This window comes from Jaculus jaculus, chromosome 5, assembly GCF_020740685.1.
Source record: "Jaculus jaculus isolate mJacJac1 chromosome 5, mJacJac1.mat.Y.cur, whole genome shotgun sequence".
Classification (NCBI taxonomy): Eukaryota; Metazoa; Chordata; class Mammalia; order Rodentia; family Dipodidae; genus Jaculus; species Jaculus jaculus.
The window spans coordinates 78,718,953-78,735,065 of NC_059106.1; the positions used below are offsets into that span (position 1 = coordinate 78,718,953).

The following is a 16,113-nucleotide window of genomic DNA, read 5'->3' on the forward strand; positions in this document are numbered from 1 at the left end:
ATCATTGAATACATACCATTGTCAATCCTATGTTAAGACAACAATGATGGGTTAAAAGACTTTCTCAGAATTTTATGAACTTTTTAAAAAATATTTTTATTTTATTTTTTAAAAGAAGATTTTTTAAATTTTGGGGCTGGAGAGATAGTTCATCAGTTAAGAAAGCTTTCTGTGCAACCATGAGGGCCTTGAAAGGGCCTAAAACTGCCTGGGTTCAAATTTCTAGGTCCCACTTACACAGTTGGACATTGCCACATGGTCCTGTAGCCCCAGTCCCACAAAGGGAAGCAGAGACCAGGGAATTGCCTGGGCTTATAAAAAATAGAAAGCTCCAGTATCAGTTAGAGACTATGACTCAGATAAGAACTGTGGAAGGGCTGGAGAGATGGCTTAGCAATTAAGGCACTTGCCTGCAAATCATAAGGACCCAGGATTGATTCCCCAGGACTCACATAAGCCAGAAGCACAAGGTAGGACATGTGTCTAGAGTTCATTTGTAGTGGCTATAGGCTCTGGCATGCCAATCTTCTCTCTGATTCTCTCTCTCTCTGTCTGTCTCAAATAAATAAAAACTAAAATATAAAAAACAGTGTAAAAAGGAACTAGTGGAAGAGGTATGAACTGGAACACCTGTCATTCTGCTCCTGCCACAGCAGGCAAGCAAATGGAGCACTGTAAATACAGATACACATGCAGACACCATGCACATGTATGCATGTATACACACACATGCAATAAGCAAGATTTTAAATTTTATTTATTAACAATTTGATCTGTATATATAATATATTTCGATCATAATCCCTTTCTATCACCTCCTCTTGTTCTTCCTCATTATTTCCCTTCCACTTAACTCCTTTTTCTTCCCAACTAGTCCTTCTTCTACTTTGGGATATGTTTGTGTGTGTGGCTATGAATCCAGCTGAGTTTAATTTAGCTTGCGTGATCATAGGTAGGGGATTATTTGTCAAAGCACATGCAATTTACTAATGGCTACACCACTGAAGAACATGTCTCCTGCTCCCCTGACAATCATTAACTGTCAGTACTCAGGAAGGGCTGGAAACTCACGCCCTCTTCCACCATTCATGATGGAATGTTGATTGGCCCAATATTAACAGGTAATGGCATCATTGTGAGATCTTGAATGCAGCATCCATATCATGTAAAATCTTACAACTCTTAACTGCAAAGCTTAGTCCCAGATCTTTTATTTTATTTTATTTTATTTTTTGAGGTAGGGTCTCACTCTAGCCCAGGCTCACCTGGAATTCACTATGGAGTCTCAGGGTGCCCTCAAACTCATGGCAATCCTCCTACCTCTGCCCCTCGAGTGCTGGGATTAAAGGCGTGTGCCACCTCGCCTAGCTGTTTTGTTTTTTAACCTATAAATCTTACTATTCTCACCTCATCACAAATCATGATCAGTATCAGAATTTAGTAGACATTAACTGTATTAGTCAGGGTTCTCTAGAGGAACAGAATCAATAGAATGAATCGTCTTAAAAGGGGGAATTTACTGGATTAGCTTACAGCAGTCCATTGTCTTTTCCTCTCTATTATGAGGGCCTTATGAAGGCATTGCTAGGCATGGCGAGGTCATTGATAATGAGGCCAGTTTCTTTTATTTCATTTTATTTTATTTTTTATTGACAACTTCCATAATTATAGACAATATCCCATGGTAATTCCCTCTCTCCCCCCATTTTCCCCTTTGAAACTTCACTCTCCATCATATCCCTTCCCCCTCTCAATCAGTCTCTCTATTATTTTGATGTCATGATCTTTTCCTCCTATTATAATGGTCTTGTGTAGGTAGTGTCAGTCCCTGTGAGGTCATGGATATCCAGGCCATTTTGTATCTGGAGGAGACGTTGTAAAGTGTCCTACTCAAGGCCAATTTCTTTCTGGACATTTGCATTGTAAGGAGTTGCACCCTGCCTTTGACTCTTACATTCTTTCCGCCACCTCTTCCACAATGGACCCCAAGTCTTGGAGGGTGTCATAGAGATGTTTCAGTGCTAGACAGTCCTCTGTCACTTTTTCTCAGCACTATGTTGCCTTTGGGGTCATCTTAGTGGTCAATGCCATCTGAAAAAGAGAAGCTTCTCAAACCAGAAGTGACAGTAGCATTAATATATGAATGTGAACATTAAGTGTAGTGCTTACAGGACAGTTTGGTGAGCATAATATATGCATTTAGCCAGACAAGAGTAGGCTTTACACCCCTAAGGCTCATGACCTTCCTTGCCATAGGCTTTTGATTAGGTTTTCAGTATCAGGCATGTATTCCCTCCCATGAAGCAGGCCTTCAGTCCAATTTGAGAGTAGTTGGTTTCCCCCAGAACAGACACGACACTGTTGCACTCATTTGGTCATTTGGCCAAACTTGAGGCTTCCAGTGTCCAGTTTTCACCACTGATGACTTCTGTCTCCCAAAGGGCTGTATATAGTGCAGCTTTTTCCAGCTTTCAGTTGGCTAGTCTATAGGGAGAAGGTTTTCAGCTCAGCCCCAGCTTGATTTCTCAGTGACCCTGCTGCCCAAGCTTGTGGAGTCTTCAGCAGTAGAGTCTTGCCATCTGTTTTTGGTGGGAAACCAAGGGCCTTGACAATAGCCTGTAATGTTTTAGAGGTAACAGGGACCTCCCTGGCCAACAACTCACTGGAAGGTATCCCATCCCTGGCACTGAAAATTTTCTAGTAACAGTCTATGGCTTCTGGATATGCCATTATCCAAAAAAGTAAATTTTCATATGTCTTATTCAGAATATCTTGAATTTTGATTGGCCTTCCCCCCACCCTTCTCTTAACTCAATCTCTTCCCCTAGCCTTGCTTAGGCCATTCCACTCCCTGTAATCTGTTCTTCTACTTACATATATACAATACTGTCACCTTAAGTCCTTCCTTCTCTTCCTTCCCTTATAGCCTTTTTCTAGCTTACTGGCCTCTGCTACCAATATTTTGTTCCAGCTCACTTATAAGTCTAAACATTTGTACCTAGGAACCACATGTGACATTTGGCTTTCTGGGCCTGGGTTACCTCACTTGGTATAATCCTTTCCAGGTCTATCCATTTCCCTGCAAATTTCATAAATTAATTTTTATTTACTGCTGAATAGAACCCCATTGTGTAAATGAACATCTTTATTATCCATTCACCTGTTGAGAGACATCTAGGCTGGTTCCATTTCCTAGATATTATGAATAGAGCAGCAGTAAACATGATTGTTCAAGTATCTGTAAGGAAGTGATAAAAGTCCTTAAGATATATGCCTAGGAGTGCTATAGCTGGATCATATGGTAAATCTATTTTTAGCTATCTCAACTTCCACAATGGCTGTACCAGACTATATTCCCACCAGCAGTGTAGAAGGGTTCCCCTTTTTCCGCATCCTCTCCAACATTTATATATTGTCATTTGTTTTCTTGATGGTAGCCATTTTGATAGGAGTGAAGTAGAATCTCAAAGTAGTTTTAATTTGCATTTCCCTGATGGCTAAGGATGTAGAACACTGTTGTAGCTGTTTAGATGCCATCTGTATTTCTTCTGTTGAGAACTCTTATTTAGTTCCATAGCCCATTTTTTAATTGGGTTGTTTGATTTCTTATTGTTTTGTTTTATTGAGTTCTTTGTATATTCTGAATATTAATCCTCTGTTAGATGTATATCTGGCAAAGATTTTCTCCCATTCTGTAGGTTGTCTCTTTTCTCTATTCACAGGATCCTTTGCTGTACAAAAGCTTTGTAATTTCATGGGGTCCCAGTGGCTGACCAGTGGTTTTATTTCCTGAGCAATTGGAGTTATATTCAGAAAGTCATTGCCTATGCCAATATGTTGAAGGTTTCCCCCTACTTTTTCCTCTAGCAGTTTTCAAGTTTCAGGTCTGATAGTAAAGTCCCTGATGCATTTGGACTTGATTCTTGTTCATGGAGAAAGACAAGGGTCTATTATTATCCTTCTATATACAGATATCCACTTTTCCCAGTGCCACTTGTTAAAGAGACTGTCTTTTCACCAATGAATTTTTTTGACTTTTTTGTCAAAAATCAGACGGATATAGCTGCCTGGATTAACATCTGGGTCCTCTATTCTGTTTCATTGATCTATGTGTCTATCTTTGTGCCAGTACCATGCTGTTTTTATTACTATGGCTTTGTAATATAGCTTAAAGTGAGGTATGGTAATACCACCATCCTTATTTTTGTTGCTCAAAATTGTTTTGGCTATTCAAGTTTTTTTGTGGTTCCACATGAATTGTAGGATTGTTTTTTCTATTTCCGTGAAGAATGTCATTGGAATTTTAATGGGAATTGCACTAAATGTATAGATTGCTTTTGGTAAATTTGACAGTTTCATGATATTGATTCTTCCAATCCAAGAACATGGAATGTATTTCCATTTCCTAGTGTCTTCTGTAATTTCTCTGTTGAGTGTTTTAAAGTTTTCATTGTACAGATCCTTTACATCCTTGCTTAGGTTTATTCCAAGGTACTTTATTTTATTTTATTTTGAGGCAATTGTGAATGGGAGAGATTCCCTGATTTTATCCTCTGCATGTTTGTTCTTAGTATATAGGAAAGCTGCTGATTTTTGTGTATTTATTTTGGATCCTGCTACATTGCCAAAAGTGTTTACCAGCTTTAACAGTTTGCTGGTAGAGTCTTTAGGATCCCTTATGTATAGAATCATATCATCTGCAAATAATGATAATTTGATCTTTTCCTTTCTAATTTGTATCCCTTTTATGAGTGTCTCTTGCCGTATTGCTATGGCTAAGACTTCCAGTACTATATTTAATAAAAGTGTGGACAGTGGACACTCTTGTCTTATTCCTGAATTTAGTGGAAAAGCTTCAAGTTTTTCCCCATTTAGTAATATGTTGGCTGTAGGTTTGTCATAAATACCCTTTATTATGTTGAGAGATGTGCCTTCTATTTCCGGTTTCTGTAGGACTCTTACCATGAAGACATGTTGGGTTTTTGTCAATTGCCTTTTCTGTACCTATTGCCATGATCATGTGTTTTTTGTCCTTCAGTCCATTTACAAGTTGAACCATCCTTGTATGTCTGGGATAAAGCCTACTTGGTCGGGGTGAATAGTCTTTCTGGTATATTTTTATACTCTGTTTGCCAATATTTTAAGAATTTTTGCATCTATGTTCATGAGGGAGAGTGGTCTGTAATTTTCTCTGTTTTTTTGTCCTGTCTTTGTCTGGTTTTGGTATCAGGGTGATGCTAGCTTCATAGAAGTTCAGTAGTATTCCTTCCTTTTCTATTTTATGGAAAAGTTTGAGAAGCAGTGGTGTTAGTTCTTACATGAAAGTCTGGTAAAATTCACCAGTGAATCCATCTGGGCCTGGACTATTTTTATCTGGGAAGTTTTTATTTGTTTATTTGTTTGTTAATAACTACCAGGCTCTCTGTACTTGTTATAGGCCTATTTAAATGGTTTATCTCATCTTGATTTAGTTTTGATAAGTTATGTAAATCTAAGAAATCATTGAATTCTTTCAGATTTTCAAACTTAGTATATATAGTACAGTACAGTACAGTACAGTACAGTACAGTACAGTATAGTATAGTATAGTATATAGTATATATTCTTAAAGTATGTCCTTAAGATTTCCTGAATTTCTTTGGTATATATTATAATGGTATCTTTTTCATTCCTAATTTTATTAATTTGTATCTGTCTTTCTCTTGGTCAGATTTGCTAAGGGTTTATCAATCTTATTTACCCTTTCAAAGAACCAACCCTTTGTTTCATTGATTCTTTGTATTACTTTTTGGTTTCCATTTCATTGATTTCTGTCCTAATCTTTATTATTTCTTCCTGTCTACTTGCTTGCTTTTTAATTAAAATATTTTAACCATCATAAAATGCAGATCATTTGCATACATACACATACTGTCTATGTTGCAAAACCTAAAACTTCCAGCCTGAGACTACATAGTGAATTCCAGGTCAGCCTGGACTAGAGTGAGACTTTACCTCAACAACAACAACAAAAATCTAAAAATTCACAGTGTTACAGTGTTGTTTGTAGTGTTGAAACCAGAACTTAGAATTGCAATCTCAGATTTATAAAAGATTTATAGAGTAACAGTCCAGTCTTCTTCTTCCTCCTAATGATTTAATACTTTCTCTAAGAGATTATCTTACCTCAGATTCTGTATCCTTAATAATAGCAAATTTAAATTTGTACTTTCCCTCACAGGTTGCTTATCTCACTTTTGAATACTTTTGTCTGTCAGAAAGTTCTACGTGAAGTACTGATACCTGCCTACCTATAGGTCCCATCTCTATTTGGTGATTTTTCCCTTAGGATGATACTGATCAAAAAGAGCAGATTTGGGGGCAGCTTCTGCAGTGCGCACATTTGTGTTGGAGCACACTGCTGGTCCTACACCTTGGTACCTCACTGGGACTATTTCCTTCCTGGAGTTTGGGCACTTCAGTCCCCGACTCTGTGGCCCGTGCCACCATGCAGCGGGGGGAGAGCGGACAGAGCCACTGGACGTTGGGGACGCTGGACATGAATATTCTGTGAAACTTTGCTATAGTGGATCAAGAGAGGATACTATACCTAGGATCTAGACATGGGATAATTAGGAAGAGGAGAGAGGAAGCTTCCGCCACTGCTCATTCAGGTAGCCAGAGTAGAGTGAGATGGGGCAAAAAAGAAGGATCTATCAGTTTTTTCTTGAATAAGGAGTTGGTATAATTTGAAGACATAGTTGTGGAGTTCACCTGGGAAGAGTGGCAGGACCTGGATGTTGATCAGCAAAACCTCTACAGGAATGTGATGCTAGAGAACTACAATAGCCTGCTGTCCTTGGGGAAGTGTAGCGCAAAACCAGATTCTTTCTTCAAGTTATAACATACAGTGTAGCAGAAAAATCAATTAAGAATCTTTCAGAATTAAAAAGTCAACAATGCCAGAATGCTGAGAGGCCATAAGAATTTGATGAATGTGTGAATGATTTCTACAACATGTCAAAACTCACCATGCATCAGAAACCTCGTACAAGCCAGAAACCACATATATGTAATGAATGTGGGAAATCTTTCTTTGCCACGTCAGACCTTAATGAGCATCAAAGAACCCACACAAGTCATAATTCATACATATGTAATGAATGTGGAAAACCTTTCTCAGTAATATCAGATCTTAGAAAACATCAAAGAACTCATACAGGAAAGAAGCCTTTTGAATGTAATGAATTTGGGAAAGCTTTCATCTCTATGTCAAAACTCACTAGGCATCAAAGAACTCATACAGGTGAGAAGCCCTATGAATATAATGAATTTGGGAAAGCTTTCATCTCTATGTCAAAACTCACTAGGCATCAAAGAACTCATACAGGTGAGAAGCCCTATGAATATAATGAATTTGGGAAAGCTTTCATCTCTATGTCAAAACTCACTAGGCACCAAAGAACTCATACAGGTGAGAAGCCCTATGAATATAATGAATGTGAGAAAGCTTTCATCTCCAAGTCACTGCTCACTATGCATCAGAGAACTCATACAGGTGAGAGGCCATATGAAGGTAATAAATGTGACAAAGCTTTCATCTCTAAGCAACAGCTCACTATGCACCAGAGAACTCACATAGGGGAGAGGCCATACAAATGTAATGAATGTGGGAAAACTTTCATTATTAAGCCACAGTTCACTATGCACCAGAGAGCTCATACAGGTGAGAGGCCATGTGAATGTGGGAAAGATTTCATCTCTAAGCCACAGCTCACTTTGCACCAGAGAAATCACACAGGAGAGAGGCCATATATATGTAATGAATGTGGGAAAGCTTTCATCTCCAAGTCAAAACTCACTGTGTACCAGAGAATTCATTCAAGGGAGAAGGGAGAAGCCATATGAATGTAGTTATTGTGGAAAAGCTTTCCTCTCCATATCAAAACTCACTGTACACCAGAGAATTCATACAGGAGAGAAGCCTTATGAATGTGGGAAAGCTTTCAACTACACATCAAAACTCACTGTATACCAGAAAATTCATACAGGGGAGAAGCCTTATGAATGTAATGAATGTGGTAAACTTTTCCTTTTCACATCAGAGAACTCATACAGGGAAAAGGCCATATGCATGTAATCAATGTGGGAAAGCTTTCATCTCCATATCAAAACTCAATAGGCACCAAAGAATTCATACAGGTGAGAAACCATATGAATGTAATGAGTGTGGGAAAGGTTTTATGTATAAGGCACAGGTCGCTATACATCAGAGAACTCACACAGGGGAGAAGCCATATGAATGTAATGAATGTTGGAAAGCTTTCATCTCTAAGCAACAGCACACTATGCACCAGAGAAATCACACTGGTGAGAGGCCACATGAATGTAATGAAGTTGGGAAAGGTTTCATGTCTAAGCCACAGTTCACCATGCACCAGAGAACTCATTCAAGAGATAGGCCCTATGAATGTAATGATGTGGGAAATCTTTTATTTATTTATTTATTTACTTACTTATTTATTTATTTATTTATTTATTTGAGAGTGACAGACACAGAGAGAAGGACAGATAGAGGGAGAGAGAGAGAATGGGCGCGCCAGGGCTTCCAGCCTCTGCAAACGAACTCCAGACGCGTGCGCCCCCTTGTGCATCTGGCTAACGTGGGACCTGGGGAACTGAGCCTCGAACCGGGGTCCTTAGGCTTCACAGGCAAGCGTTTAACCGCTAAGCCATCTCTCTAGCCCTGGGAAATCTTTTGTCTCCACATCAAAACTCACTGAGCACCAGAGAACTCATACAGGGGAGAAGCCTTATGAATGTAATGAATGTGAAAACCTTTCCTTGCCAAATCAAGTCTTAGTAGACATCAGAGAAGTCATACAGGGGAGAAGCCATATAAATGTAATGAATGTGGAAAAGCTTTCATCTCCAAGTCATGTTTTACCATCCACCAGAAAATTCATACAGTTGAGAAGCCATATAAATGTAATGAGTGTGGGAAAGCTTACATCTCTAAGGCACAGCTTACTATGCACCAGAGAACACATATAAGTAAAAGGCCACATGAAAGTAATGAATATTGGAAAGTTCTTAACTCTAAGTCAGAGCTTACTATGCACCAGAATTCTTAGTAGGTGAGATGCCATATGCATGTGATGAATATGGAAAAATATTCCCTATCTACCAGGATAGTAATATGGGTGAGCAGCCATATGAATGTGATAAACATGGAGAACCTTTCCTTTCCAAATAAGATCTTAGTAGGTGTCAGTGAATTTATACAGGGTAGAAGGCATATGAATATGGGAAACTTTCCCCTGCCAAACCAGATATTAATAAACATTAGAAAATTCACACAGGTGCAAAAACATATGAATATAATTTATGTGAAACAGCTTTCTGCCAGAAGTCTCATCTCTCCATGCATCAGAGTTCATAGATGTTAGCAGTCATATTAATGTAATGAGTCCATGAAGGATTTCTTTACACAAACATACCTCACTATTCATTACAGTGCTTATACAGGAAGAATTTGTAGTAAACTAATGAATGTGGCAGTTTCCTTAATTCATATCCCACTGTGTATCAGAGTAAACATAAAGGTGAAAATACTATGGATGCATAACACATACCAGATGGCACCCTTCAGCCAACATTAGAGAACTCAAAACGAGTTGAGCAGTCCTGTATTTATAAAAAATTCATGCCGGGCGTGGTGGCACACGCCTTTAATCCCAGCATTTGGGAGGCAGAGGTAGGAGGATCGCCATGAGTTTGAGTCCACCCTGAGACACCATAGTGAATTCCAGGTCAGCCTGGGCTAGAGTGAGACCCTACCTCGAAAAACCAAAAAAAAAAAAAAAAAAAAAAATTCAAAGACTTCTTTACTCAAGTTTATGAATTTGATCACATTATATAACTCATTAAAGTGACAATTTTTGCCTGTTAAAAAAAAAGAGCAGATTTCATCACTCCTCCACATAAGAGGTCACCAGATATTTACAAACAGGTTGTGTGTTTCCCCTGAGTTTTCTCCTGGTTAAACCTCTTCAGTTTCTTAAACTTGCATTCTTTTTTTTAATTATTTCATTTTTTATTAACAACTTCCATGATTGTAAACAATATCCCATGGTAATGCCCTCCCCCCACTCACTTTCTCCTTTGAATCTCCACTCTCCATCATATCCCTTTCCCTCTCAATCAGTCTCTCTTTTATTTTTATTTTTTTGTTTATTTTTATTTATTTATTTGAGAGCAGCAGACAGAGAGAGAAAGACGCAGATAGAAAGAGAAAGAGAGAATGGGCACACCAGGGCCTCCAGCCACTGCAAATGAACTCCAGATGCATGTGCCCCCTTGTGCATCTGGCTAACATGGGACCTGGGGAATCGAACCTCAAACTGGGATCTTTAGGCTTCATAGGCAAGCACCTAACTGCTAAGCCATCTCTCTAGCCCAGTCTCTCTTTTATTTTGATGTCATCATCTTTTCCTCCTATTATGATGGTCTTCTGTAGGTAGTGTCAGGCACTGTGAGGTCATGGATATCCAGGCCATTTTATATCTGGAGGAGCATGTTGTAAGGAGTCCTACCCTTTGGCTCTTACATTCTTTCCACCACCTCTTCCACAATGGACCCTGAGCCTTGGAAGGTGTGATAGAGATATTGCAGTGTTGAGCACTCCACTGTCACTTCTTTCCAGCATTGTGGTGCCTTCTGAGTCATCCCAAGGTCACTGCCATCTGAAAATAGAAGCTTCTCTAACAAAGAGTGAGAGTAGAATTAATATATGGGTATGAACATTAAGAGAAGTGCTTACTGGGCAGTTTGATGAGCATAATATATACATTTAGCCAGACAGTAGCAGATGTTACACCCCTAGGGCTCATGGCTACCCCTGAGGGAGGCTTTCAGTGTCAGGGATGTATTCCCTTCCATGGAGCAGGCCTCCAGTCCAATTAGAGGGCAGTTGATTTCCACTATGACAGATGTGCCACTATTGGACCTGTTGGCTCATTTGGCCTGGCTGGCCAAATGTAAGGCTTGCAGTGTCCACTGTTGAGTATCTTCACTGGTGATTTCTCTCTCTCCCATTGAACTGCCTGCAGAATGGCCTCTTTCAGCTTTCTGTCAGCTGGTCTACATGGAGGAGGTCATCAGCTCAGTTCCAGCAGAATTTCTCAGTGACTTTGTAGCCCAAGTAAGTGGAGTCTTCAGCAATAGGGTCTTACCATCTGTTCCTGGTGGGAAACCAAAGGCCTTGGCAGTAGCCTGTAATGTTTTGGGGGCCATAAAGAACCTCCCTGGCCAACAACTCACTAGAAGGTATCCCATCCCTAGCACAGAAAATTGTCAAGTAACAGTCTATGGCTCCTGAGTGTTCCATTGTCCAATAAAGTAGGTTTCCGTATGAATTATTTATATCCTCTTAAATTTTGATTAGCTGTCTCTCCACCTTTCCTTTACTCATTCTCTTCCCCTGACCTCACTTACGCCTTTTCTTTAATTTTTTTTGTTTATTTTTATTTATTTGAAAGCAATGGACAAAGAGAGAGAGATAGAGGCAGAGAGAGAGAGAGAGTATGGGCACACCAGGGCCTCCAGCCACTTCAAATGAACTCCAGATGCGTGCATTTGGCTAACGTGGGTCCTGGAGAATCAAGCCTCAAACTGGGATCCTTAGGCTTCACAGGCAAGCACTTAACCGCTAAGCCATCTCTCCAGCCCTCACTTAGGCCTTTTTTACCCTCATTAATCTATTCTTCTATTTACATATATACAATACCATACTATTAATTACCCCCCTCTCCCTTCCTTTCTGTTCCCTTTATATCTCCTTTCTAGCTTACTGGCTTCTGCTACTGAAATTTCTTCCTACGTGAGTCCAATCATATATAGCTAGGCTCTATATATGAGAGAGAACATGAGATGTTTGGCTTTCTGGGCCTGGGTTACCTCGCTTGGTATAATCCTTTCCAGATCCATCCATTTTCCTGCAATTTTCATAACTTCATTTTTCTTTACCACTGAGTAGAACTCCATTGTGGAAAAGTGCCATATCTTCATTATCCACTCATCAGTTGAGGGACTTATAGGCTGGTTCCATTTCCCAGCTATTCTGAACTGAGCAGCTATAAACATGGTTGAGCAATTTATCTCTAAGGTAGTGAGATGAGTCCTTAGGATATATGCCTAGAAGTGTTATAGCTGGGTCATATGGTAGATCTATTTTTAGCTGTCTTAGTAACCTCCACTTTGATTTCCACAATGGCTGGACCAGTTTGCCTTCCCACCAACAGTGTAGAAGGGTTCCTCTTTTTCCACATCCTCACCAGCAGTTACGTTCATTTGTTTTCATGTTCGTAGCCAATCTGACAGGAGTGAGATGGAATCTCAATGTTGTTTTAAACTGCATTTCCCTGATGACTAGGGATGTAGAACATTTTTTTTAGATGTTTATATGCCATCTGTATTTCTTTTGAGAACTCTCCATTTAGTTCCAGAGCCCATTTTTAATTGGGTTGTTTGATTTCATATTATTTAATTTTTGAGATCTTTGTATATCCTAGATATTAATCCTCTATCAAAGGCATAGCTGGCAAAGATTTTTTCCCATTCTATAGGTTGCCTCTTTGCTTTATTCTCAGTGTCCTTTGTCGTACAAAATCTTTGTAATTTCATGAGGTCTCAGTGGCTAATCTGTGGTTTTATTGCCTGAGCAATTGGGGTTATGCTTAGAACATCCTTACCAAGGCCAATATGTTGAAGGGTTTCCCCTACTTTTTCCTTTAGCAGTTTCAGAGTTTCAGCTTTGATATTAAGGTCTGTAATCCATTTGGACTTAATTCTTGTGCATGGCGAGAGAGAAGGATCTGTTGCAATCCTACTACAGATACATATCTAGTTTTCCCAGAACCATTTGCCGAAAAGGCTATCTTTTCTCCAATTAGTATTTTTGGCATTTTTATCGAATGTCAGGTGGCTATAGCTGCCCAGACTTACATCTGGGTCCTCTATTTTGTTCCATTGATCTACATGTCTGTTTTTGTGCCAGTACCATGCTGTTTTTGTTACTATGGCTCTATAGTACAAGTTAAAATTAGTTATGGTGATACCACCAGCCTTACTTTTGTTGCTCAAAATTGTTTTAGATATTCAAGATTTTTTATACTTCCAAATGAATTTTTGGATTTTTTTTTTCTATTTCTGTGAAGAATGCCTTTGGACTTTTGATGAGGATTGCATTAAATGTGTAGATTGCTTTTGGTAAGAATGACAGTTTCACAGTATTGATTCTTCTGATCCAAGAACAAGGGATGTCTTTCCATTTCCTAATGCCTTCTGCAATTTCTCACTTGAGCATTTAAAAGTTTTCATTGTAGAGATCCTTTACTCCCTTGCTTAGGTTTATTCCTAGGTCCTTTATTATTATTTTTTGAGGCAATTGTGAATGAGAGACATTCCCTGATTTCATCTCCACATGTTTGTTGTTATTATATAGAAAAGCTACTGATTTTTGTGTGTTTATTTTGTATCCTGCTACACAGCTATAGGTGTTTATCAGCCCTAACAATTTACTGGTAGCGTCTTTAGGGTCCTTTATGTATAGACGCATGTCATCTGCAAATAATGATAACTTGACCTCTTACTTTCCAGTTTGTATCCCTTTTATGTATGTGTCTTGCCTTATTGCTATGGCTAAGATTTCCAGTACTATATTAAATAAAAGTGGGGACAGTGGACACCCTTGTCTTGTTCCTGGTTTTAGTGAAAAAGCTTCAAGTTTTTCCCCATTTAGTAATATGTTGGCTGTGGGCTTGTCATGACTAGCCTTTATTATGTTGAGATATGTTCCTTCTGTTCCCAGTCTCTGTAGGACTTTTATCATGAAGGGATGTTGAATTTTTGTCAAATGCTTTCTCTGCATCTAATGAGATGATCATGTGATTTTTGCCCTTCACTCCATTTATATAGTGTGTTAAATTTATCAATTTGGGTATGTTGAACTTTCCCTACATCTCTGGGATCAAGCCTACTGGGTCAGGGTGAATGATCTTTCTGATATATTCTTGTATTCTGTTTGCCAATATTTTGTTGAGAATTTTTGCATCTATGTTCATGAAGGAGAATGGTCTATAATTTTCTTTTTTTGTTCTATCTTTGCTTGGTTTTGGTATCAGGTTTCTGGCTTCATAGAAGGAGTTTGGTAGGATTCTTTCTTTTTCCATTTTATAGAAAAGCTTAACAAACTTTGGTGTTCATTCTTCCCTGAAGGTCTGGCAAAATTCACTAGTGAATCCATCTGGGCCTAGACTTTTTTTAATTGGGAGATTTTTGAAAACTGCTTGGATCTCCATACTTGTTATAGTTCTATTTAAGTGATTAATCTCATCTTGATTTAATTTAGGTAGGTCATATAAATCAAGGAAGTCATCCATTTCTTTCAGATTTTCAAACTTTGTAGAGGATATGTTCTTACTGTATGTCCCTATGATTTTTTTTTTATTTCTCTGATATCTATTGTGAAGCTACCTTTTTCATCTCTAATTTTATGAATTATTGTCTCTTTTTCTTTTAGTCAGATTTGCTAGGGGTTTATCAACCTTGTTCATCCTTTCAAAGAACCAATTTTTGTTTCATTGATTCTTTGGATTTTTTTTTTTTTTTTTTTTTTGGTTTCTATTTCATTGATTTCTGCCCTAATCTTTTTTATTTCTTCCTGTCTACTGTATTTCAGTTTGCCTTGTTCTTTCTTTTCCAAATCTTTAAGGTGAAGAATTAGGTTGTTTACTTGAGACCTTTCTAGTTTCTTAATATAGGTACTTAAAGCTAAAAATATCCCTCTTAGGACTGCCTTCATTGTGTCCCAAAGGTTTTTGTATATTGTATTCTCATTATCATTTAACTCTATGAATTTTTTGATTTCCTTCTTGGTTTCTTCATTGACACATTCATCATTTAGTAGTGTATGGTTTAGTTTCTGTGATTTTGTGTATGCTCTATAGCTTTTCTTGCTATTGATTTATAGTTTGATTCTATTGTGGTCAGATACAATGCAAATAATTTTTTCAGTTTTCCTGTATTTGTTAAGATTTTCTTTGTGTCCTAAAATATGGTTTATTTTAGAGAATGCTCCATGTGCTGCTGAAAAGCATGTGTATTCTGCAGCATGTGGATGAAATATCCTATATATATCTGTTAGTTCCATTTCTTCTGTGACCTCATTTAATCCAGATACCTCTCTCTTTATTTTTTGCTAGGATGACCTGTCAATTGACAAGAGTGAGGTGTTGAAGTCACCCTCTACAACTGTGCCAGGTGTTATCTGTGACCTTAGTTCTATTAGTGGTTATTTGATGAAGTTGGGAGACCCCATATTATGTGCATATATGTTTAGGATTACAATATCCTCCTGTTGGAGAGTTCCTTTATTCAATATAAGGTGACCTTCCTTGTCTTTCCTAACTAATGTTGGTCTGATGTCTACCCTGTCAGATATTAGTATAGTGACCCCTGTGTGTTTTCTAGGCCCATTTGCTTGAAACACTGTTTTGCAACCTTTCACCCTAAGATAGTGTCCATCCTTTGTAGAAAGGTCAGTTTCTTGGAGGCAACAAATTGAAGGATCCTGCTTTTTAACCCAGTCTACAAACCTGTGTCTTTTGGTTGGGGCATTGAGGCCATTGATATGAAGAGATATTATTGAAAGCTTTGTATTTAGTTTTTGCTATTTTTTGTAGTTCTTCTGTTTTTCCCTTTGCTTTCTTATATTAACTAGTATTTGAGTATGGTTTGTTTTTTCCAGGTTCCTTATATGTGTGCTTTTCTTTCTCTTCATCATTGAGGATTCTTTCAAGTATTCTCTGTAGAGCTGGTTTTGTCTTCAAATATTCCTTTAGCCTGCTTTTGTTGTGGAATGTCCTTATTTCTCTGTCTATTTGAATTGATAGCTTTGCAGGGTAAAGTAACTAACCTTGGTTGACAGTTGTTCTTTCAGAACTTGGAATACATCACTCCAAGCCCTTCTGGCTTTTAAAGTTGTGTTGAGTAATCTGCTATGATTCTGATGGGCTTGCCTTTGTAGGTAACTTGATTTTCCCCTCTAACTGCTTTCAATGTATTTTTTTGTTT

The 16,113-nt window shown here is 38.3% G+C and overlaps 1 protein-coding gene and 1 pseudogene across 7 annotated transcripts in view; both read left to right on the top strand.

Annotated features, from left to right (window-relative positions):
• Scmh1 (Scm polycomb group protein homolog 1) overlaps positions 1–16,113 on the top strand; it is a 224,630-nt gene that overhangs the window by 29,587 nt on the left and 178,930 nt on the right. The gene's annotated exons all lie outside the window — the stretch shown is intronic.
• LOC123460766 lies at positions 7,405–8,267 on the top strand (annotated as a pseudogene).